The 26755-nt window shown below is 37.4% G+C and overlaps 1 pseudogene; it reads right to left on the bottom strand.

Moving 5' to 3' along the window:
• Positions 1-15179: 15179 nt before the first annotated feature.
• LOC128564407 (cell division control protein 42 homolog) lies at positions 15180-26311 on the bottom strand (annotated as a pseudogene).
• Positions 26312-26755: the final 444 nt, after the last annotated feature.

Genomic DNA, 26755 nt, shown 5'->3' with positions numbered 1-26755 from the left:
TCAGCATTTCCACTTGATTCTGGCTAAGTCTTGGAAGGTGACATGCTTCCAAGTAACGGTCAATTTCCTTCAGATTTTCATATTTCTGAGAGTAAAGTTTCTTTTAATATTCATTAAGGATTTTTTGGATTTCTGAGGACTCTATTGTTATTTCGTCTTTGTTATTTCTGATTGATGAGATTAGAGAATTTACTCTTTTTTTCCTGATTAGGTTGTCCAAAGTTTTATCTATTTTGTTGACCTTTTCAAAAAACCAGCTTTTTATTTATGGATCTGTTGTATTATTCTTTTGTTTTCAATTTCATTTAGTTCTGCTCTGATTTTGGTTATTTCTTTTCTTCTACTGGGTTTGGGGTTGGAGTGTTCTTCCATTTCCAGTCACTTGAGATGTCCCATTAAGTTGTTTAATTCCTCTCTTTTTGTTCTCGTGAGGAAGCCGTACAGTGCTATAAATTTCCCTCTTAGAACTGCCTTTGCCCTGTCCCAGAGGTTCTGATAGTTTTTGTCTTCATTGTCGTTTTGTTCCAAAAATTTGGCAATTTCCTTCTTGATCTCATCTCTGACCCAGCTATCATTCAGCATAAGGTTATTTAACTTCCATGTTTTGGTATGAGTATGCAGATTCCTGTTGTTCCTCAGCTCAGGTTTTATTCCATGATGGTCCGAGAAGATGCACAGAATAATTTCTATTCCTTTAAATTTACTGATGTTAGTCTTGTGACCTACGATGTGATCGATTTTGGAGTAAGTTCCGTGGGCTGATGAGAAGTATGTATATTCAGTTTTGTTGGGATAAAATGTTCTGTAGATGTCTGCTAAATCTAAATTCTGTATGGTTAGATTTAAATCTAGAATTTCCTTACTCAGCTTTTTGTTGGAGGATCGAACCATCACTGCCAAAGGAGTTTTAAAAACTCTGACTATTATGTAGCTGGAGGAAATCAAGTTGCTCATGTCTGTTAGAGTTTCTCTTATAAATTGAGGTGCATTCTGGTTGTGTGCATAGATATTAATAATTGAAATCTCGTCATATTGAGTCTTACCCTTAAAAAGTATGAAGTGACCATTCTTGTCCTTCCTTAGTTTTGTTGGTTTAAAGCCTATTGTATCTGCAAATAAAATTGTGATGCCTGCTTTTTTCTGGTTGCCATTTTCCTGAAATATGGATGACCATCCTTTCACCCTGAGTCTGTATTTTTCTTTAAGTTAAGATGTGACTCTTGTATGCAACAAATATCTGGCCTGAGTTTTTGTATCCAGTCAGCCAACCTATGCCTCTTTAGAGGACAGTTTAGGCCATTCACATGTATGGATAATATTGATAAGTCTGGTGAAATTTTGGGTATTGAGTTTTTCAAAGGTCCAGTGGACATTTTTAATCCTTTTGCCAGTGTGGATGTTGGAGTTTGATTCAAAGTTTCTGAGTGAGTTTACTTTTGTGGTATATGATTGGGTTGGTCATTATGAAGGATAGGTCTGAGAATATCCTGAAGAGCTGGTTTGGTTATGGCAAATTTCTTCAACATATGAATGTCATTAAAGTATTTAATTTCTCCATCATAAATGAAATGCAGTTTAGCTGGATACAAGATCCTGGGTTGAAAGTTATTTTGCTTTAGGAGGTTAAAAGTCGATCACCACCCTCTTCTAGCTTGAAAAATTTCAGCAGAGAGATCTGTAGTCATTCTAATATTCTTCCCTTTGAAGGTAATGGCTTTCTTTCACCTGGCAGCATTGAGAATCTTCTCCTTCATATTAACTTTAGTGAAGTTAATTATGATATGCCTGGGGGATGTCTTATTGGGGTTGAGTCATGCTGGGGTTCTGAAGCTATCTGCTATCTGAATTTCAGAATCTCTAGGCATGTCTGGAAAGTTCTCTTTTATAATTTCATGCAGAAGGGCCTCTGTGCCCATTGAGGTCACTTCATAGGTTTCTGGAATTCCAATTATTCATATATTGCCCTTCTTCAAATTATCCCAGGGCTCTCTGAGAGAATGATCCGTTTTTGCTCTCCATTTCTCTTCTTCTTTGAGAATTTGGGAGTGTTTCAAGGCTTTATCTTCAATGTCAGAAATCCTTTCTTCTGCTTGCTCCATTCTGTTGCTGAGGGATTCTACTGTACTTTTCATATCTTTGAGGGCTGCAAATTCTTGCTTCAGTGTATGTAAGTCTTTGGTGGTTTTGTCTTTAAATTCGTTACGTTCTTGAGATAACTTTTGAATTTCTCGTCAAATTCCTAATCCACTTTATCAATCTAGTCTGCCATCCAAATTCTTAATTTGATTTCTGACATCTCAGCCAGTTGTTTATGAATGGGATCTTCAATTACACCTGCCATATCTTTCCTTGAGGGGGTTGATCTATTCTGGTTATTCATGTTACCAGAGTTTTTCTGCTGATTCTGCCCATGTTTGTTTTACTCCCTTTGGTTTTTCACCTGGGGCTTTGTCAAGGGCCAGTACATTGTCGTAGCCTGAGAACTGGGGCCCTGTCTGATATGTTGGGGCTAAGTGGTTCTGGTCTTGTTTTCAGATGGTTTCTGTTTGACCCTGGTGAAAGATTTGCTCTGGGTTGAAGTCTCTGCTGTGGAGAAAAAACAGCAATTAAGTCACCCTGCCCACCTCCTGGACCAATTGGAGAAGGAAAATCAAACCTTCCTACAATCACATACCCAGGACACCACCTGAAAAGTCCTCAGTCTAGTGGTTCAGTTCAAAAGGTCCAAATCAATTGTTTCAGTCGGCACCTGTCTCGGGTGGGAGAGTTCAAGAGGTCTCTGGGTGCTGCGTCACAGGGGTCTGGTGACTACTCTATATAGCTTACTCCAGTGCTGTGTGGAGTCAGGAGGAACCACCTAGCAAATAGATCAGTCTGGGAAGGTTGATGCCTCCTTCCCCACCTTGCCTCTTTGTCGGTCCCAGTCACTGATATCAGTGCAGTTGGTGACCCAGTTGCCTGTAGTGAACAGATACTCCAGGGGTTTTCACCTACCTGAATCCCAAGGAAATCTGCCAGGCCTCTGCACTGTGCTGCTATTTAGCAAGAGGAGGTGAGGCCTGACATCCTCTGGCACTTGATGAAGGTTGGGGGGTGTTCACTCAGGCTCAGTCCCGCCCCTGATTGATGTTACTGACAGAACATAGCAGAACAGAACAGAACAGTACAACTTCATGGGATTCTGTCTCTGTTCCTGGTAAAATCGCCTGCAGAAGATAAGCTGTTCTGAGTTCCAACCTCTTCGCTGCTAGAGGTTTGTATTCGGTTGCCTCTCTGAGTTGGCCCGCCCTGGAAGCTTCCCAGATTTGTGAGTAGCCTCAGGCAAATCTTTTACTCACAGGTGGCCTCCTTTGGTTGCCCACGGAGACAGAAGGTGTGGCTTCAGAATATCAGGAGTGAGCTGTTTTGCTGTTAGAAAAAAAAGAAAAAGAAAAAAAAAAAGGCTCTTATGCCTCAGAGTCAGCACTGACCAGCTGCAGTTTATGCTCTGTCCACACCCCTGGAGAGATCACCCAAAAATCCGAGCTCCTGGGGGACAGGCCTCCAGATTTCAGAGTGAGGGGAAGGAGAGTGCTGGGAGCCCAGAGGTGTAGGTAGTGAGTACACTCAGTTCCACACAGTTTTATGCCCGGCTGCACCACTGCCAGAAGACAGCCACTGTTCCGCATCTGAAGGAAGCTCAGCTCTGGAGGTTCTCCTCTAGCCAATTGTCCTCTCCTCACTCACGTGCCCCAGAGTCGGCGCAGCTCAGTCGCTGTCCACACCCCATGGAGAAATAACCCAAGAATCCAGACTCCTGGGGGACAGGCCTCTAGATTTTAGAGTGAGTGGAGGGGCATGCTAGAGATCAGGGTTGCAGGCAAAAGATATTTACAGTTTTATACAGTTTTATGCCTAGCAGGAGAACGCCATGGCACCCTAGTAGGGAGGTAGGTCCAGTTTTTAGGAGGTCTCTCCATGGAGTGTAGTGGGAGGGCCTTTGATTTCTGCCCGTTTGTTTGTTTGTGGGGCTCTTGAGCCAGTCTCATGGGGGAGGGGGGACTCCTGTCCGCTTGGCGATGGGTTTTATACCTTTTGTTTGCGTCCTTGTGGTCTCAGCTCACTTCAGTGGGGTTGCTGTGTGTTCTTCAGCCTTCTCTCTTAGTGCAGCTCAGATCCACCAGGTTACCTGCTAAATTTTTGTCCCTTAACTCTTTCTGGACGGGAGCCTCTGTGGGAAGCTGGCTTCAGTCCACCATCTTGTCCCCCTAGCCTGAACCCTTTCTGTTTAAAGTAAGTACTTAAACTTCCATATCTGGGTATGGCAAGTTAATTTGTATTACACCAAATTTTGGGCACAAAATAAATAAGAAAAAGGATAAATATGTTTAAATATTTTATGGCATAGACTTGTTATTCCCGTGATGATGAAATAGCTGCCTTCTTCCCATGCCCTTCCTGTTGTTACAGAATAAAAAGGAAAAGAATGCAAGAAAACTAAAAAAACAAAAAACTAAAACTAAAAATAAAACCCTGTAAACCTAGATATAGCACAAAAAATGAGCATAGGAAGACTCAAACACCTCCAAGCAGAACCACCACTAACCTCAAACAAAAAAAAAAAATGTCTAAGAAAAGCCTAAAACTTCCTAGACAAGGAACTGGGGAAAGAATGAGATTAACAGACCAAAAACTTTTTTTTTTTTTTTTTTTTTTTTTGCAGTTTTTGGCCAAGGCCGGGTTTGAACCCACCACCTCCAGTAGTGAGCCACAGGTGCCACCCAGGCCAAAAAACTTTTTATCAGTACTTTCCCTACTCTAGATAAGCACAAGTACTAATGGAAAAATTATACCCTACCACTTCCCTGTGTTTCAGTGGGGATTCATAGGGAGCTGACCCCTCCTTAAATCACTCTGATTCTCCTGCCAGTGTAGTGTCATCCAGGTCCAGTGGAGAACTTAGCTTCCTTGACAGGTGACAGAAAGAAGAATTTACATGTTTGAAATATTAACCCCTTATAAGATATATGTTTTTCAAATATTTTCTTTTTGTAGGTTTAGGTGTTGCATTTAGGTATTTAATCTATTTTGAGTTGATTTGTGTATGGTATAAGAGAAAGGCCCAATTTCATTCTTGCATATGGATATGCAGGTTTTCCAAATCTTAGTTTCATATTTGATGGAGAAATTAAGTCTTTTTCTGACAAGCAAACATTGAAGAGATATGTCATAACTATACTTGCCCTACAGGAACTACTCAGGTCTATATTATACATGGATAAGCACAACAGACACCCACAGCATAAAAATACCCAGAAGCAGAAGGTCAAACCCTACCTACCACAATGGCCCTATCAGTAAAACAAAACAATAAAGTTCTACATAACAGGATGAACAGAAATCCACCACACTTATTAATTCTTTTAATAAATATAAATGGCTTCACTTTGACACTAAAAAGTTATATGGTTGAATAGATAAAATATATATATGTAAGACAAGTATCTGCTGTATCCCTAAACACATCTAATCCATAAGGACTTATTCAGACTCAAGATGATAGTTTAGTAAATAATATTCCATGCAAATCGAAACTAAAAGAAAACTGGTGTAGCCATTTTCATAGCAGATAACATAGAGTTTAACTCAACAAAAGTAAAGAAAGAGAAAGATGGTCATTAAATAATGGTGAAGGGAACAGTTCAATAAGAAGTCATAATAATCCTAAATACTTATGCACCCAATAGAGCTGCACCCATGTTTGTAAAACAAATTATACTTGATCTGAACAAAATAATAAACAGCAGCATTGTGATAGCTGGGGACTTCAACACCACACCGTCAGAATGGGACAGATCATACAAGTAGAAAACAAACAACAACAGCAAAAACAATGGACTTAAACATTATAGAACAAATGGGGTTAACAGATATTTACAGGTAATTTTACTTGAAAACTACTCAACATGCATTCTTATCAGCTCATGGAACATTCTCTAAAATTGATCATTTTAGGCTATAAGATATATCTCAACAAATAAAAAAAATAGGAATTATACCATGTATCTTCTCAGACCACAATAGAATAAAATTAGAAATCAACTCCAACAGAAACACTCATCCTTACCCAAAGTCATGGAAATTATACAAGCTATTGCTGAATGATAGGTGAGTCAATGAGATGATAAATATGTAAATCAAAAGATTATTAGACTTAAATGATAATTGGGACACGGGCTACCAAAATCTGTGGGATACATCAAAAGCAGTCCCAAGAGGAAAATTCATAACCTTAAATGCCCACATCCAAAAGACAGAAAGGTCACAACAACAATCTAATGAAATATTACAAATAACTAGAAAAGGAAGAACAAACCAGTCTCAATCCAACAGGAGAAAAGAAATGACCAAGATTAGAGCAAAACTGTGAGAGGGAGACAGGCTGAATTCCTCAAACCGTCCAATTCAGGGTAAAGTGCCCAGTCAGGAGAATGTCTACATAACTATCCCTGCATGGGGAAATCAGCAATGTAAGCAACTGAAACCATCTATTAGTAGTTTTGGCTAGAGAAGCTGAGATGGTCTGCTTGAGGAATGAGACTTACTCTCCCCGCTTTCTCTCTCTTTTGCTTGCACCATTATCTGGCATCTTCAGATGTTCCACCTTCCTGCCTTTATCCAGCCTTTATCCAGCCTTCCTGGGGGCTGTAATCTCCTCTTTCTAATTGTTTTTTATTAAATCATAGCTATGTACATTCATGCAATCATGGGGCACCATGCACTGGTTTTATATACAATTTGAAATATTTTCATCAAACTGGTTAACATAGCCTTCACAGCATTTTCTTAGTTATTGTGTTAAGACATTTATATTCTACATTTAGTACGTTTCACATGTACCCTTGTAAGATGCACTGTAGGTGTGGTCCCACAAATTACCCTCCCTCCACTCATCCTCCCCCTTCCCCTCCCCTCCCTTTCCCCTTTCCCCAAAAGCTATAAATTAGTTTTATAGTGGGGCTGAGTACACTGGATACTTTTTCTTCCATTCTTGAGATACTTTGCTAAGAAGAATATGTTTCAGCTCCATCCATGTAAACATGAAAGAGGTGAAGTCTCCATCTTTCTTTAAGGCTGCATAATATTCTATGGTGTACATATACCAAAATTTATTAATCCATTCATGGGTCAATGGGCACTTGGGTCCTCTATTTAATTTTTAACCTTGACTGCTAAGTACTGATTCCTGTGCATCCTTGTACATATACTCTGTTATGTATCAACAAAAAGATTCTGAGAAATAGGGCAGGTACTGCATTGTTTTCATGCTGCCACCAGGAACATAAAACAGTAGATGCCCTTACAGCCTTCCAGGTTTATGCACTAAGTTTTGTGTAAGTTTCATTATTTCTTCATCGCTATCTCCTTTGCTGGCCACTGTCCCAGGTTGGAGTCCACTGGATGTCCAACACAAAACCAAATAAAATTGAGAACAAAAGAATTGTACACAAGATTAATGAAGCAAAAAGTTGTTTCTTTGAAAAGATAAAGTTGACAAGCCCCTTACTAGATCAATAAGAAACAGAATATAAAGGATTCTAATAAGCTCAATTAAAATTGGAAAAGGAGAGATCACAACTGATGTAAGAGAAATACAAAACATAATCAGTCTCTAACTACTATTAATATAAAAATAGCTCTGCTCATAAATTTGAAAATATGGATGATATGAACAAATTCTTGGAAACACGTAAGCTCCTTAGGCTCAATAAGGAAGAAATAGAACTCTTAAACAGATCAATATCAAACATTTAAATTGAAGCTGCAATGAAAGGATTTTCCAACAAGTAAAAGTCCCAGACCACAAAGTTATACACCTGAATTTTACCAAACCTACAAAGAACTTGTACCTATACTGTATAAATTATTCCATAACATTGAGAAGGAAGGAGTCTTCCTCAACTTGTTCTATGAAGTCAATAACAACTTGATATCAAAGCAAGGAAAGAACACAACCAAAGAAGAAAATTACAGATCAATATCTTTTAAAAATGTAGATGCAAAAGTTCTTAATAAAAGTTTAGCTAACTGAATTCAGCTGCACATCAAAAAAATAATTCATCACAACCAACTGGACTTCATCCCAGAGACTCAAGGATGGCTCAACATACGCAAATCTATAAATGTAATTCTCTACATAACTAGATATAAAAACAAAGACAATATGATTTTTTTCAAAGATGCAGAAAAAGCATCAGCCTGTCTTTTGGAGCTTTGAATTCAGGAATTCACTTCCTCTTTCTAGCTATGAAAGTCCTAATTGTCATCTTCTTCCATAGAAGGAGATGTTTCATTTACATTGAAAATCTGTTGTTTAGTATTGCCAACTTCATCAATTACCTTAGCTAGATCTTCTGGATATCTTGCTATACCTTTTATATTAGTACTTTCTGTTTCACCTTGTACTTTGAAACATTTTAAATATTTTAAAAATTAAAAAAAATTAAGAGATGGAGTCTAACTGTGTTACCCAGACTTCTTGATTTCCTGTACTCAAGCAATCCTTTCACCTCAGCCTCCTCAGTGGCTGTGACTGCAGGGATGGGCCACCATGCCCAGCTCCTACCTTGAAATTTAATGTTATGAGAATAGCTTCTTTCATTAAACCTAATGAACCAATCTCTCTTAGTTCCAAACTTTTCTTCTACATCTTCCTCACTTTTCTCAGCCTTCAGAGAATTGAAGAGAGTTAGTATCTTGCTCTGGATTAGTTCTTTAAGGGAATGTTGTTGCTGGTTTAATATATACACACCACTAAAATAATCTCCAAACCAGCAGTTAGGCTGTTTTGCTTTCTTTTTCTTTTCTTTTCTTTTCTTTCTTTCTTTTTTCTTTTTTTGTTTGTTTGTTTTGTGTTGCTTTCTTATTTGTGTGCTCATTTGGAGCACTTTTCATTCCCATCAAGAACTTTTCCTTTGCAATCACAACTTGGCTGTTTGGTGCATGAAGCCTACATTTTGGTCTATCTCAACTTTCAACATGCCTTCTTCATTAAGCTTAATAATTTATGGCTTTTGATTCATTTCATTTGAACACTCATAGGTTTTTATATGCTTACTAATTGTCCTAACTTCAATATTATTTTGACCAGGGAAATGCGGGGCCTGAAGAGAAGAAAAAATACAGTGGAACAGCTGGTCAGTGGAGTAGTGGATATGGTTCATGGTACTCAAAATAGCTAGAATAGTAACATAAAAGATCACTAAACCTAGATCACCATAACAGACATAATAATACTAATGACAATAACAAAGTTTGAAATATTGTGATAATTGACAAAATATGACACTGAAACATGAAATAAACACATTCTTCTAGAAAAAAATCACTTAATATACCTTGCCACAAACTTTCAATTTGTAAAAAATGAAATGTCTACAAAGTACAATAGTGTCAAAGGTGAAAAACGAGTTATGTCTGTATTCTGATATTGCAATCTTCTCTGCTTCTTGATAATTTAAGTACTTTTGAATAGGACTAATGAAGTAAGGAGGTTATTATATGGAGGGAAAATATTTAATAGCATTAGGTTGAAGGACAGATCAAGTCAGAGAATCCTAGAAGGGGCATGGGTAAAGGTATGATGCAAGAAGTAAAAAAAAAAAAAAATTGGCCTTGAGTAAAATTTGACAGACATTGATGGACAATGATGGTTGTGTATAGCAAAATAAATCATTATGAGATGCCTCTGCTTAATGGAACTTGTCAAAAAAATGTAGGAATAATGGATCCCTTTGTCAACTCTTAAGGTATACAAAGAAAGGTGAGGTATTTTGGATGTTATTTCAGTCAAATGTCTAATGAACTTGGCTTCTTGCCTATTGTCATAGAAGGTAGGTGCCTAGATGCCTCAGAAGAGTGTCTTGAATTATTCTGTTTAAGAGTGGAAATAAAAGAATTCCAAGATACTTAAATAAGGAAGAATCCCATGTGTACAGAATTCTGAAAGGATCATCTTGGGTTTTTCTGCAGGTAAATGGTCACTAAATCAAATAACAATTTCCTTCCTCACTATTCCTTCCTTCAACTCCACTACTCCTTTTCAATTTGGTTTAAAGGTTATTTTAATTGGAAATTACTCTGACATCATCATACTAACCCTAATTAAGTATATAAACTAATTATTCTGACTGTCGGGCATACTTCAGGTTAACTAAGAACCTTTTCCCTCACTTTCATGAAACAAGAAGGACACCATGCCATCTAGAGGCTCCTTTGGGGAAGGCCCAGTCAGTTTAATGAATCACCTGGCCCCACAAGTCATTTCTATCCAACAAACTCTAGGACCTTTCTCTCAAAGGGGCAAACAACAGCAGCCCTAGATTTCTCATGTCCTATTAGAGCCTTTCTTTCTTCCCCTACCCCACAAAAATATCCACATCATGCTGACAGCATTATGCAAATATGTTCTTTGTCCAAGGGGAGAACTCAGTGGTTTACAATATCAAGTATTCGGTCTCTAACTACCTATAAAACTAAGTGGAAAATAGTACTTTAAAAATTTCTATGGACATCAACAATTCTAGCTTTGAAAGGTAAGTACATTCATTGATTTTTTTAAAAACAATTTACATTTTTATTTGTTCGGTAAGAAATTAAAAATTAACTCTCACCAACTTTAGCTCTTAACCCTAGTGGTTACTCTGGTCTTGGCCAGAGATGCACCAGGTGATGGTCATTCTTGGCACACCCACATGAAGCTTCCTGGAGTCCCTAGGGACCTGGGATGGTCTGCAGCAGCCAAAACCAGAGCTAGGCTTGTGTAACTGAGCATATGAAAAGAAGTGTAACTGAGCATATGACACTCAGTTGAATGGAATGAGGCTTACAGTTCTATGCCCTTTATTCATTATCAAAAATGACCCATACATTAAGGGGCATAATATTTGAGTAATCAGAATTTCTGACACAGGTGGACAAGCATGAAATGGATGTCAAAATGGAGAGCTCTACAAAGGACCTTAGGTGTCCAGAAAAAAGGAACGGAAGGGGAAGAATCAATCAGCATCTCATATATTAAATGGCCTAGTCCAGAACTAAGAAAGCATCAGCTCCTGTACTTCCTGTCTTATTTTGAATTTGTTGTGAATGTTTCCTGACATGTGTTGAAAGCCAAATTATCATTAAAAATTTTAATAAAAATGTACCATTAATTAATTTTTATTAAATAGTAGTTTCTTAGCCCTGATGTGTGACCAAACATCACTGAACTTTACAAATGCCATTTCTTTTAGTCTAATAACAAAGCTATACTGTAGAAACAATATTTCCTTCCACAAATACAAAAACTGAGAGTTTGAGTGATTACGTGCAAGTTGATACAGCTGACTAGTGAGAGGCCCAGAATCTGCTTGTCTGAATCTGGTGACTATGACTTTGCTGTCAACACAGAAGGCATGCACAATGAAAACAGGGTTGTCCCCACTGAATTCTCTTTAGTTAAAAGGCAAAGAGCATAAGCTCTACTTCAGTGTCTGGCCTCATTTCTCACCCCAAAGTATGTTCAGAAGCTAACAAAGAAACTTGTGAGGGATCTAAAAGGTATGTCATGGGTGGAATGGCCCAAGAAACTCTGGATGCTGAATTTTAGAAAAGAGAAAGTAGTGAAGGCACCATAGCTGTATTTAAATATTGCAATGTTTGTATGTATAAAGTACATGGTTATGACATTAAACTTGTGGGTTTCCAATTGATACAATTAAAAACAAACCTTAATAATACAGTGAACACCAAAGGCAGTAAGCTGGCTAATGCTAGAGTAATTTAAGCATCCTTAATGAAGATCAATCAAAAATGTCTTCAAAGAGACGGAACATATTCTTTAGGCAATGGAAACATCTCACATGGGAGCACATTAAACTGAAGAACGTGTTCTTTAATGAGCTACAGGTTCTCAACTACTGGTTCATTGTACCTCACAATGCAGTCAAGGAACTCAGGCCCACCATCAGATGAATTTAATACTTATTCTAAAATTGAAAACTTTTTATTTTTTAAGAAGTTGGGACATTTGAAAGTATTAGTACTGATATTTATTTATTTATTTATTTTTTTTTTTTTTTGGCCGGGGCTGGGCTTGAACCCGCCACCTCCGGCATATGGGACCGGCGCCCTACCCGTTGAGCCACAGGCGCCGCCCAGTACTGATATTTATTATTTAGGTAAATGTTTAAAACTTCGAGAACTACAATAATAGTCTTAGTGGAAATTGTGTTTCTTTGTATATAATAAGCAATAATATTGAGTAGAAAATCTCAGTGACATGCTGACATGACTCTTGAAAATTACAAAAGTTGCAAGTAAGAATATGTAATGGGGGCTCTGCCCCCATAGCTCAGTGAGTAGGGCACCGGCCACATACACTGAGGCTGGTGGGTTTGAGCCTGGCCCGGGCCTGCTAAACAACAATGACAACTGCAACCAAAAAGTAGTGGGGCATTGTGGGGGGCACCTGTAGTCACAGCTACTTGGGAGGCTGATATAAGAGAATTGCTTTAGCCCAAGAATTTGAGGTTGGCGTGAGCTACAATGCCATGGCACTCTATGGAGGGTGACATAGTGAGACTCTGTCTCAAAAAAAAAAAAGAAAAGAATATGTAATGGAGAGATACATTTAGAAAAGTAATTGAAGGTAGAAAATAAAGCTCCATGCATATTGGGCTAAAGCAGTGGTTCTCTACCTTCCTTAATCCACAGCCATTTAATATAGTTCCTATTGGTCGTGACCCACAGGTTGAGAACTGCTGGGCTAGAGTTTGACATATATTCCACCCAGTATTGCTGAAAATGAGAAATATTGTATTGACAATATTAATAAAAATGTAAGTTATAAAATGCAATATGAAGAATGATTACAAATATATAAATAATACATATACCTCAAAATTAAAATAAGTTAGATTATTTGATATACTACTAAAGTTAAGGATTTCTGGGTGATTCCCTTTTTAGTTGTTAAATAATATGTAAAACATTAAAAGAAAACACAGCAAAGGAATTTTTAAATTTGTAAAATTTACCTAAAGTGCATGAGTGAAATATTTACATCCCTGAAATTTCACTGACTATATCTGTTAAATGTTATACTTCTTGACAAAAATTATTTTCACACTTCTATTTTCTTATTCTGATAAATATAACTTTTGCTAATTTTCACTGAATCTTTAATATGCACTGAAATTATTGTGTTGAACTGCAGTGATTTCTCTGTGTCTTCTCTTGCACTTTATCATTAATTCTGCCTTGTTGAGATGGCCTTCAAATACAGGAACACTGCATCTGTCATGAGACAATGGGAAAACATGAACAATGTACTAAGCTCCTTAATGAAAATGCAGGCCAGAATGCAACAGAACAATGATCATAGGGGGCACTTTGATGTGCTTACCTTGAAGCACAGAACATAATTTTTGTTGATCATTGCCTAAAAAAAAATACTCACTAATGGGATTATTTTTATTTATTTATTTATTTATTTTTTCTTTTTTTTATTTAACCATATCTGTGTACATTAATGCAATCATGGGGTACAATGTGCTCGTTTTATATATAATTTGAAAAAAATCTTATTCCAAAATTTATGAGAAATTGATATTATCAAGAGTCAGCTTCCCACTCCAGAAAGTTAAGAGGCAGAGGGAAAATAACAACCCTCAAGCTGGCTTGTGAAGGTTTTTTTGTTTGTTTAATACATCTGAAAAGAATGAATATACAAAGACTTGAGACATGTGAAAGCATTGGTTCAACATTAACGAATCTACAGGAATTAGGATTTTGGGAAGGTATAAAACATTACCTAAGCATTTTTAAAAATTGGAAACCAGGGTGGCACCTGTGGCTCAAAGGAGTAGGGCACTGGCCCCATATACCAGAGGTGGCGGGTTCAAACCTGGCCCTGGCTAAAAACTGAAAAAAAAAAAAAAAAGAAAAAAGAAAAATTGGAAACCAGAATAAGCTGATAAAATCCCTATTAACATTTATGAAGAGGCTTTATAAGACTCCGTTATTTTTATTAAACTAGAGAGCCTTATCTGGCTGCTCTATTGTTCCTCATATGCAAAACAGAAATAAGGGGATTCACCCTACCAGTCCCCAAGTTGTTAAGTATTCTCCCCACCCCTACCCAACCCCAGCTTCTTCATGAAGCAGGCCTCCACCCTCACAACATTGACAGGATGTGAATCATTCCATTGACATCTGTCTTCTAGCACCACCCCTCGCATCCCCCCTACATGCCAGATCTTCAGCTATGGTCTAGGAATACCATATTATATACTACTGAGTTGCAAATCTATGCTAAGCATGTAAGACAACTGACAAGAAAAAAAAATTTTTTAATTATGAACTCAATCCATTTGGTGTATTTCAAAGGTGCAATACTTTTCTTTGTTTATCAGTGAAAGAAGTTAGAAATTAATTTCCAAAAAAAATCAGCAAATGGCAAACAAATTTCCTTGAAAGTCACAGTCACATATATAGTGCATTCTAGAAAAGAGAAGGGGCAGGACAGGTTCCACCCACTTTCATGAGTTTCATCAAATACTGGATCTACTCAAGTGTGGAGAGGAAAGACAACTTTCAAAAAGGAGTATGTTATTAAATGAGGCATTTACTATACTCCTTCCTAAGAGCACCAGATGGGGAATATGTTATCAATCCATCCTCCTCCCCCTAGGGCTGTCCACTGGTTAATGAATTAAAAAATAACTAGACTAAAAAACAAACCCCACACACTCCCCCCAAAAACAGAGAGAAAAAAAAAAGAAAGAAACACTAAAATGTCCCAGATTACTCTCCAGAGTGGAACCAGGGAGCAGCTTCAACAATTCAAATTAGTCTGTTACAGTCATCACAAGCATGCCTTGCTTTAAAAAAAAAAATTTTTTTTTTGAAGCAACAAAATAAAAACTAACACTGATCACTTTTCTGACAATATACAATTACTCAAAATTAACTAGTACTGGGAGAGGAAAGGGGAGCCATTCATGTGGCCTAGTCTGACATGAATGCATGTGGGTAGGTGCAGGGCATTTGTCATTATTGCAAAAACAAATTTTCATTTTTAATTTTTAGTTTGATTTAAACATGGTTTTTAGTATGATGCCGACACCAGCTGTGCAGAAAGGGCTCTGGAGAGATGTTCATGGCAGCACAAACCTGCGGTTCTTCTTCAGTTCTGGAGGTTCCAGGGCAGCCAATATTGCTTCATCAAATATATTCTTTAGGCCTTTCTGTGTAAGTGCAGAACACTCCACATATTTGATGCCTTCACGTCAGGGGCCTTTTCAGTAATCTCTGGTGTGATAGGCTTCTGTTTGTTATTGGTAAGTTTCTCAATAGTGGAAGGATAATCTCTGAGATCAATTTGGGTCTCAACAAGCGAGAAGGGAGTCTTTGGACAATGATGAGTTATCTCAGACACCCACTTTTCTTTCATATTTACTTTTTTTTTTTATTGTTGAGGATTCATTGAGGGTACAATAAGCCAGGTTACACTGACTGCAATGGTTAGGTAAAGTCCCTCTTGCAATCATGTCTTGCCCCCATAAAGTGTGACACACACCAAGGACCCACCCCCCTCCCTACCTCTTTCTGCTTTTCCCCCCTCATAACCTTAATTGTCATTAATTGTCCTCATATCAAAATTGAGTACATAGGATTCATGCTTCTCCATTCTTGTGATGCTTTACTAAGAATAATGTCTTCCACTTCCATCCAGGTTAATACGAAGGATGTAAAGTCTCCATTTTTTAATGGCTGAATAGTATTCCATGGTATACATATACCACAGCTTGTTAATCCATTACTGGGTTGGTTGGAATTTAGGCTGTTTCCACATTTTGGCGACTGTAAATTGAGCTGCAATAAATAGTCCAGTACAAGTGTCCTTATGATAAAAGGATTTTTTTCCTTCTGGATAGATGCCCAGTAATGGCATTGCAGGATCAAATGGGAGGTCTAGCTTGAGTGCTTTGAGGTTTCTCCATGCTTCCTTCCAGAAAGGTTGCATTAGTTTGCAGTCCCACCAGCAGTGTAAAAGTGTTCCCTTCTCTCCACATCTACGCCAGCATCTGCAGTTTTGAGATTTTGTGATGTGGGACATTCTCACTGGGGTTAGATGATATCTCAAGGTTGCTTTGATTTGCATTTCTCTAATATATAGAGATGATGAACATTTTTTCATGTGTTTGTTAGCCATTCGTCTGTCATCTTTAGAGAAAGTTCTATTCATGTCTCTTGCCCATTGCTATATGGAATTGTTGGCTTTTTTCATGTGGATTAATTTGAGTTCTCATAGATCCTAGTTATCAAGCTTTTGTCTGATTGAAAATATGCAAATATCCTTTCCGATTGTGTAGGTTGTCTCTTTGCTTTGGTTATTGTCTCCTTAGCTGTACAGAAGCTTTTCAGTTTAATGAAGTCCCATTTGTTTATTTATTTATTTATTGTATTTGCAATTGCCATGGCAGTCTTCTTCATGAAGTCTTCCCCCAGGCCAATATCTTCCAGTGTTTTTCCTATGCTTTCTTTGAGGATTTTTATTGTTTCATGCCTTAAATTTAAGTCCTTTATCCATCTTGAATCAATTTTTGTGAGTGGGGAAAGGTATGGGTCCACTTTCAGTGTTTTACATGTAGACATCCAGTTCTCCCAACACCATTTATTGAATAGGGAGTCTTTCCCCCAAGGTATGTTCTTTGGTTTATCGAAGATTAGGTGGTTGTAAGATGTTAGTTTCATTTCTTCGTTTTCAATTCGATTTCAAGTGTCTATGTCTCTGTTTTTGTGCCAGTACCATGCTGTCTTGAGCACTATGGCTTTGTAGTACAGACTAAAATCTGGTATGCTGATGCCCCCAGCTTTATTTTTATTACTAAGAACTGCCTTAGCTATAAGTGGTTTTTTTCCAGTTCCATACAAAACGCAGAATCATTTTTTCCATACTTGAAAGTACGATGTTGGTATTTTGATAGGAATGGCATTGAATAGGTAGATTGCTTTGGGAAGTATAGACATTTTAACAATGTTGATTCTTCCCGTCCATGAGCATGGTATGTTCTTCCATTTATTAATATCCTCTGCTATTTCCTTTCTGAGGATTTCATAGTTTTCTTTATAGAGGTCCTTCACCTCCTTCATTAGGTATATTCTAGGTATTTCATTTTCTTTGAAACTATGGCGAAGGGAGTTGTATCCTTAATTAGCTTCTCATCTTGACTGTTATTGGTGTATACAAAGGCTACTGACTTGTGGACATTGATTTTATATCCTGAAACATTACTACTTTTTTTTTTTTTGATGACTTCTAGGAGTCTTGTGGTTGAGTCTTTGGGCTTCTCTAAGTATAAGATCATGTCGTCAGTAAAGAGGGAGAGTTTGACCTCCTCTGCTCCCATTTGGATTCCCTTTATTTCCTTGTCTTGCCTAATTGTATTGGCTAGAACTTCCAGCACTATGTTGAATAGTAAAGGTGACAGAGGACAACCTTGTCTGGTTCCAGTTCTAAGAGGAAAAGCTTTCAGTTTTACTCCATTCAGTAAAATATTGGCTGTGGGTTTGTCATAGATAGCTTCAATCAGTTTTAGAAATGTACCACTTATGCCTATACTCTTCAGTGTTCTAATTAGAAAAGGATGCTGGATTTTATCAAATGCTTTTTCTGCATCTATTGAGAGGATCATGTGATCTTTAATTTTGCCTCTGTTAATATGGTGGATGACATTTATGGACTTGCGTATGTTAAACCAGCCTTGCATCCCTGAGATGAAGCCTGCTTGATCATGATGAATGACTTTTTTGATTATAAGCTGTAATCTATTGGATGGAATTTTTGCATCTATATTCATGAGTGAGATTGGTCTGAAATTCTCCTTTTTGTTTGGGTCTTTTCCTGGTTTTGGTATCAGGGTGATGTTTGCTTCATAGAATGTGTTGGGGAAGATTCCTTCTTCCTCAATTTTTTGGAATAATTTCTGCAGAACAGGAATAAGCTCTTCCTTGAAGGTTTGATAGAATTCTGGAGTGAAGCCATCTGGACCAGGGCATTATTTGGTTGGAAGATTTTTTATTGTTTCTTTGATCTCAGTGCTTGAAATTGGTGTGTTCAGGAGCTCTATTTCTTCCTGGCTGAGTCTAGGGAGAGGGTGTGATTCCAAATATTGATCCATTTCCTTCACATTGTCAAATTTCTGGGCATAGAGTTTCTGGTAGTACTCAGAGATGATCTCTTGTATCTCTGTGGGATCAGTTGTTATTTCCCCTTTATCATTTCTGATTGAGGTTACTAGAGATTTTACTTTTCTATTCCTCATTAGTCTGGCCAATGGTTTATCTATTTTATTTATTTTTTCAAAAAACCAACTCCTTGTTTCATTAATTTTCTGAATGATTCTTTTGTTTTCAATTTCATTGATCTCTGATTTGATTTTGGAGATTTCTTTTCTTCTACTGAGTTTAGGCTTACATTGTTCTTCTTTTCCAATTCCATAAGATCTCTTGTGAGATTGTTGATGAGCTCTCTTTCTGTTTTTCGAATGTAGGCATCTAAAGCGATGAATTTTCCTCTCAAAACTGCTTTTGCAGTATCCCACAGGTTTTGGTAGCTTGTGTCTTCATTGTTGTTATGCTCAAGGAATTTAATGATTTCCTGTTTTATTTCTTCCTGCACCCATCTGTTATTCAACAGAAGATTGTTTAATTTCCATGCCTTTGGTGGGGTCAAGCATTTTTGTTAGAGTTGAGTTCCACCTTTAGTGCCCTATAGTCTGAGAAGATACAAGGTAAAATTTCAATTCTTTTGATTCTGTTGACATTTGTTTTGTGTCCCAGGATATGATCAATTTTGGGGAATGTTTCATGGGGTGATGAGAAGAATGTATATTCTTTATCTTTCGGATGGAGTGTTCTACATGCGTCTATCAAGCACAGTTGTTCTAGGGTCTCATTTAAATCTCTTATATCTTTGTTTAATTTCTGTTTAGAGGATCTGTCCACCTCTGTAAGAGGAGTGTTAAAATCCCCTGTTATGATGGTATTATCAGATATCATATTGCTCAGACTGAGTAAGGTCTGTTTCAAGAATCTGGGAGCATTTAAATTGGGTGCATAAATATTTAGAATTGAAATGTCTTCTTGTTGTATTTTTCCCTTGACCAATATAAAGTGACCATCTTGTCCTATTTGACTTTAGTTGCTTTAAATCCACATGTATCTGAAAATAAGATTGCAACTCCTCTTTTCTTCTGAATTCCATTTGCCTGAAAAATTGTCTTCCAACCCTTGACTCGGAGCTTGAATTTGTCTTTTGAAGCCAGGTGTGTTTCTTGCAGACAGCAAATGGATGGCTTATGTTTTTAAATCAGTCAGCCAATCTATGTCTCTTCAGTGGGGAATCAAGCCAATAACATTTATTGAGATTATTGATAAGTGTGGTAGTATTCTATTCATCTTATTTTGTGAGAGTCCATTGCTTAGTTTTATCTTTTGCATCAGTGTGGAGGTTAGGTTCTGTCCTTTAATTTCCGAGTTCTTACTTTGCTGCTGATCCATTGTGGTGGTCAGTGTGCAGAACAGGTTGAAGTATTTCCTGTAGAGCTGGTCTTGTTGTGGCGAATTTCCTCAATGTTTGTATATCCGTAAGTGATTTGATTTCTCCATCAATTTTGAAGCTTAGCTTAGCAGGGTACAGAATTCTCGGCTGGAAATTGTTCTGTTTAAGTAGATTAAAGGTAGATGACCATTGTCTTCTTGCTTGGAAAGTTTCATTAGAGAAGTCTTTGGTCACTCTGAATGATTTGCCCCTGTAGGTCAACTGGCGCTTACTCCTGGCAGCTTGCAGAATCTTTTCTTTTGTCTTGACTTTGGACAGGTTCATCACAATGTGTCTTGGAGAAGCTCGGTTAGAGTTGAGGCGACCCGGTGTCCGATAGCCCTCTGAAAGCAGTGTGTCAGAATCTTTGGTGATATTTGGGAAATTTTCTTTTATAATATTCTCTAGTATGGCTTCCATTCCTCTGGGGCATTCTTCTTCCCCTTCTGGAATTCCTATAATTTGTATGTTTGAAGGCTTCATAAAGTCCCATAATTCTGACAGTGAACGTTCTGCTTTCTCTCTCTTCTTTTCTGCCTCTTTTACTATCTGAGTTATCTCAAAAACTTTGTCTTCTACCTCTGAAATTCTTTCTTCTGCCTGGTCTAACCTGTTGCCGATACTTTCCATTGCATCTTTAAGTTCCCTAATTGACTGTTTCAGTTCCTTCAGCTCTGTTATATCCTTTTTATATTCTTCATATCATTCATCTCTTATTTGATTCTGTTTTTGGATTTCCTTTTGGTTATTTTCCACTTTATTAGCAGTTTCCTTCATTGTTTCCATCATTTCTTTCATTGTTTTCAACATTTGTGTTCTAAATTCCCTTTCAGTCATTCCTAACATTTCTTTATAGTGGAATCATCTGCAGTAGCTACCTCATGGTCCCTTGGCGGGGTTATTCTGGACTGGTTCTTCATGTTGCCTGGAGTTTTCTGCTGATTCTTCCTCATGAGTGATTTCTTTTATCTGTTTTCTTGCCCTAATTTTCCTTTCACTTCCTCTTGCTCTTTAAGTTCTCATGCCTGTGGACTAAGGGTTACATCTCCAGAAAGGTGAGAAGGTTGAAGAGCAAAAAAAGTGATGAAAGAAAGGAGGACCAAGTGATAAGAAAAAAAAAGAAAAATAGAGAAAGGAGAGGGGGTGGGTAAAAGGAATATTGACAAAAAGAAGAGAGGCACAGAAAGAGGGAGACAGAGCAATATAGGTGTACAGTAGAGTACTTTGACACAACCTTAAAAAACCCACCTTCTGGGGTTGCCCTGTTGGTTGGTTCCCTTGAGGTCAGCAGCTCTTTGCTAACCTGATTAGACACAGTACCCCACCTCCACCAAGTAGAGAGGAAAGACAAAAATGCTATAAATCAAACCAAAACAAGCAAACAGAAAACTTTACAGGATAAAATTGGGTGAAAAACCAAATAATAGTGGTAGAAACACTAGCAAAAATGAAGTTCTAGTTATTGAAAAAGACAGCAATGGGAAATTATAATTAAACTAGAAAAATTGAGAAAGAAAAAGGATCTGTATGGAAAAGGTGAAATTAAAAAACAAAACAACATCAACAACATCAAAATAAACAAAAAAACAACCAAACCAAAAAAAAAAAAAAAACACAACCAAAAACAAAGCAGTATGTATATGTTATTGAATATTGTCTGGGCAACACGTGGTCTTCTGGGGTATGAGATGTTAATCACAGTTCTGATACGACTGGGGCTGCTGATGTAACAAACCCCAGCAGGTAGACACCCTAAATCTCTCTTCAGCCCTCTTAAAAGGCACTTTGAACTTGTAAACTTGCTGAGCAGAAGCCTTCTCAGGAAAGTGCTTGTCACTGGAATCACTGCTGAAGTGGCTATCCACTTACCCACTGTGCCAAAACCAGCCTCACTGTGCCCCTGAGGATTAGGGCTGCAGGGCAGCTCAGACCCCACCCTTAGGCTACTTGGTCGCTGGGTTACCAGCTCCCACCCGATTCTAGCTCTGCGACCCTGAGGGCAGAGCTTGCCAGGGCAGATCGCTCACAGTGGCTCCCTGTGACCCACAGCCAAACACTATTAGCTCCGTCTGGCTCAGCAGCTCAGACTGGGGCCCCAGACAACGGCCAAAGTTCTCTGCACTCCTGCTCAGGCTCTCCCCAAGGCAGTTCAACTGAGTGCCAAGTCCAAAGACACCAAAACAGTTCACAGGTAAGGCCCTTCTGGTTTCTAGTCTCGCTGCTACTGAACTTACAGTTGCGGGTGGGTTTAGATGGATTGAATACATGTGACCACTTGCCATTTTTCCACTGTTTTAGTCCTCCTCTTGGGGTCCAGAAGTCTCTCGCTGACTCCCTGTATCCTCACAGGGGTGATGATAGGCAGATCCCACCAGCCAGAGATGTCTGGAGTCCTATCTCCCCAGACTCACGGTGCCCAGATGCAAGGAAGCTGTTACTCGGCAGCCATCTTGCTCCACCTCCTTTCTTTCATATTTTCAAATGAGGACAGAGAGACCACTGAAAAGCAGACTAGAAATACATCTGTTTGTAGATAACTCAGCAGTCATAATCTGTCATAATCCTCTTGCCCTGCAGTATCAAAAAGTCCAAGAGTATATGGCTCTCCACCAATCATAACTGTGACTGCATAGTTGTCAAAAACAGAATGTATTCAGATGGAAATTTGTTTGTTATGTAGGATATCAGGAGTCATGTTTTACCAAGAGCACTATTGCCTACCACAATGCACTTAATCGTCTGCACTGCTGAAATAGTTTTATATCCAGTTTAAATATTTCAAATCTGATGTTGATGTCAGCATCTCCCGGGATTATTTTTTAAATTTATCATGTATTGGTATGTTTTCCTCTTTATCTTGCTCTAATTTATGGAATTACTAGTTCTTTTCTCCTTGTTTGATTTATTTCATTTTTAAATTAACATAACAGTAAAAGCATATTTTTGGTGAGCAGCTATATGAATTTTAATGCAGGTATAGAATTGTACAACTACCAACACAGTTAGAATACAGAACAGTCACATCACTCCAAAAACCTTCTTTGTATCACCCCTTTGTGGTCTCACTCTGTTCACCCTGAACCTATTCTCCATCTGTTTCTTTTTGTATTTTGGAGCATGTCATGTTAATGAAATAACTAAGTAGCCTTTGGAGACTGGCTTCTTTTACTTGTGATAATGACTTGGAAATTCATCCAAACTAGTTATCAAGACTTTGTTAGATTTGTAATATGCAAATATCTTTTCCTATTCTGAAGGTTGTCTGTTTTTTTGTTTGTTTGTTTTTTTTTTTTAATTTTTGTGCCCTTAGCTGTGCAGAAGCTTTTTAGCTTAATTTTTTTTTTTTTTTGTAGAGACAGAGTCTCACTTTATGGCCCTCGGTAGAGTGCCATAGCCTCACACAGCTCAAAGCAACCTCCAACTCCTGGGCTTAAGCGATTCTCTTGCCTCAGCCTCCCAAGTAGCTGGGACTACAGGCGCCCGCCACAACGCCCAGCTATTTTTTGGTTGCAGTTCAGCCGGGGCCGGGTTTGAACCCACCACCCTCGGTATATGGGGCCAGCGCCTTACTGACTGAGCCACAGGTGCTGTCCAGCTTAATTTTTTTGTTGTTGTTATAATTGCTGCTGGAGTCTTCTTCATAAAATCTTTCCCCAGTCTAACATCCTCAAGTGTTTTTTCCCACAATTTCTACTAATATTTTTTGTTTCATGTCTTAAATTTAAAACTTTTATCCATCTTGAATCAATTTCTGTAAGTAGTAAAATGTGCAGGTTCAGCTTTAATCTTTTACATGTGGTTATCTAGTTCTCCCAGCATCAATTATTGAATAGAAATTATTTTCCCCAGTATATGCTTTTGTTTGATTTATCAAAGATCAGACGGCTATAACAGACTGGTTTCATCACTTGGTTTTCTATTCAGTTCCATATGTCTATGTGTCCATTTTTGTGCCAATACCATGCTGTTTTGATCACCGTGGATTTGCAATATAACTTGAAGTTTGGTAGAGTGATGCCTTTGGCATTGTTTTTATTACTAAAAGTTACCTTGGCTATATGGGTTTTTTTCCTAGTTCCATACAAAGTGAAGTACTATTTTTTCCAGTTCTTCAAAGTATGATGCTGATATTTTAATGAAGATTGCATTAAATCTGTAGATTGCTTTTGGTAGAATGGACATTTTGACAATGTTGGTTCATCCCAGCCAAAAGTATGATATGTTCTTCCATTTGTTAATGTCTTCTATATATCGTTTCTTAGGGTTTCATAATTCTCCTTGTAGAGGTCCTTCGCCTCTTTTGTTAGGTATATTCCTAAGTATTTCATTTTCTTTGAAGTGAATATGAAGGGAATTGCTTCCTTAATTAGATTCTCAATTTGGCTGTTATTGGCATATACAAAGATTACTGATTCATGGACTTTGATTTTATAACCTGAGACATTACTATATTTCTTGATAACTTCCAGGAGACTGGTGGTTGAGTTTCTGGGGTTCTCTAAGTATAAGATCATATCATCAGCAAACAAAGAATTTGACCTTCTCTGCCCCTATTTGGATACCCTTTATATCTTTCTCTTGCCTGATTGCATTGGCTAGAACATCCAGAATAATGTTGAATAGTAGTGGTGATAGTGGACATCCTTGTCTGGTTCCATTTCTAAGTGGAAAATCTTTCAGTTATACTCCACTCTGATAGCTGGGGAGTTTGTTATAGATGGCTTCAATCAGTTTAAGAAATGTGCCACCTATTCTGTATTCTTAAGTGCTCTTATTAGAAAAGGATGCCGAATTTTGTCAAATGCTTTTTATGCATCTATTGAGAGGATCATATGGTCTTCGTTTTTGCTTTTATTTATATGTTGAATTATATTTATGGATTTTCATATGTTATACCAACCTTACATCCCTGGGATGAAGCCTATTTGATTGTGATATATAATTTTTTAATGTGTAGCTATAATCTATCAGCTAAGATTTTATTGAGTATTTTTGCATCAATACTAATTAGTAATATTGTTCTGTAGTTCTACTTTTTAGTTTGATCCTTTCCTGGGTTGGTATCAGGGTGATGCTTGCATCATAGAATGAGTTGGAGAAGATTCCTTCCCTCTCAGGTTTTGGAATAGCATTATAGGTACAAGCTCTTCTTTGAAGACTTGATAAAATTCAAAACTAAAAACAGATTTACCATATAATTCAGCAATTTCACTTCTGTATTTATATCCAAGGAATTGGAATCAGTATGTCAAATAAATGTCTGAACTCCTACATTTTCTGTGGCATTATTCACAATGGCCAAGGTATGAAAACAACCAAAATGCCTACTCATTATAGATTAATAAATTTTAAATATGTGGTATAGATATACAACGAAATACTCTTCAGCCTTTTAAAAGCAGGAAATTTTGTCAGTGGCGACAACATGGATGGGCTTAGAGGACATTATGTTAAATGAATTCAGGCAATGATACCACTTATATGTGAAATCTAAATATAAATTAAACTCATAATATAATTAGGGAGTAGAATGGGGTTATCAGAGTTTAGGGCAGAGGTATACAGGGAAAGGAAAGATGTTGGTTAAAGTGTACAAAGTTTGAGTTAGACAGGAAGAATAGGTTCTGATAATCTGCTACACAGGTGATAACTTATAGTTCTCAATAATGTACATTTCAAAACACCTAAAAGCAAGGGTTTTAAATGTCCTCACTACAAAGAAATGATACGTTTTTGAGGTAATGGGTATATTAATTTGCCTGATTTGATAATTTTTAATATATCTTGTATCAAAACATCACATTGTGCTGTAAATACATAAAATTATCATTTGTCAATTAAAAGTAAAATATTCATAAAAATAAATTTATATACAGGTGATAAAAGGCACATAAAAACATATCTATAGGACATAAACTTCTAAACAAAAAATAATAAATGTCTAATAGTTGACATGTGTGATGATAGCCAGACTTGAGATTAATATATATTTTGAATTTCAAACATGATTTCTAACTTGCTTCTGTAATTTTCATTAATAAAATAAAAATTATTTAAAATTTAAAAATTTATTTTTTAGTTCTTATGTTATTACATGAATTAATAATGTCTTCATTTTCTTTCTTCTCTAAAGCCTGGTTTCTTTGGACACAGAAACTAAATTTTATTCCCCTCTCATTCCCCAGACTCTATTAATTACTCTAATAATGCATTCATCCTGGGGACAAATTTTTCTTCAGCATATTTCACCAGGTATTTGCAGTATAGGGAAAGGATGCAGTTATTGAAGAGAATATGTACTAACTGAGGAAAACAAAAATTGAAAAAAATCAAATAACAAAAGTCACAACCCAGTATAAAGAAAAGCCATCTAGACATTTCCAAAAGCTGATGTCTATAACACAAATAAAGGTTAACTATTCTATTTTCCACTGAGAAGTCAGAGAAGATTTGGAGAGAAATAAATCTTGAAAGATAAGTAGAAGTCACTCAGGATAGTGATGATGGGAGGTGGGAGCCATCCAATGGAGAAAAAGAGGAGCAAAGGCTAGGAAAAGTACAGTGCATTGTGAAGACTCTACATAGTTCAAGAAGATTGAGGCAGTGTGCGTGGTGGGTGGAAATATCCTGAAAGACAAGCAGAAACTCATTTGCACGGAACAGAGCAGAAAGGATACCATCCATCATCCTAAGAGAATCCCTTTGGCACCCTCTGCTTTTTGTTAAGCAAGATATCACCCAGGCCAATGTATAATGAATTGCAGGCAGTTGCCAGGTTACAAACAAGAGAGTTTCTGTAGGTTTTTCTTAAGTTGAATTTGTATGTAAGTTGGAACAAGCACATTGACCTATTACCTGTAATAGCCGTTCATCAATGTGAGCTGCGTGTAAGTCAGTTGTTTGTAACCTGGGGACTGCCTGTATAAGAAGATAAGAATGAAGGCAGGCAGGAAAACAGGCAAAGAGAAAAAGTGAATAGGGCCTTGATGAAACTATAGAAACTGGGAATTGTAAAAAGGAGATAAAGAGATAAAATTGGGAGCTAAGTTGTAGAAAAAAAACAACAGAATTTTGTTGGATGTGGCACAATAAGAGGAAGAAGGCCATGGAAGCTCAGAAGTCACAAAG

This window comes from Nycticebus coucang, chromosome 14 (genome assembly GCF_027406575.1).
Source record: "Nycticebus coucang isolate mNycCou1 chromosome 14, mNycCou1.pri, whole genome shotgun sequence".
Lineage (NCBI taxonomy): Eukaryota > Metazoa > Chordata > Mammalia > Primates > Lorisidae > Nycticebus > Nycticebus coucang.
The sequence above is the reverse complement of the archived record's forward strand: the minus strand, read 5'-3'. Positions and strand labels throughout refer to the sequence as shown.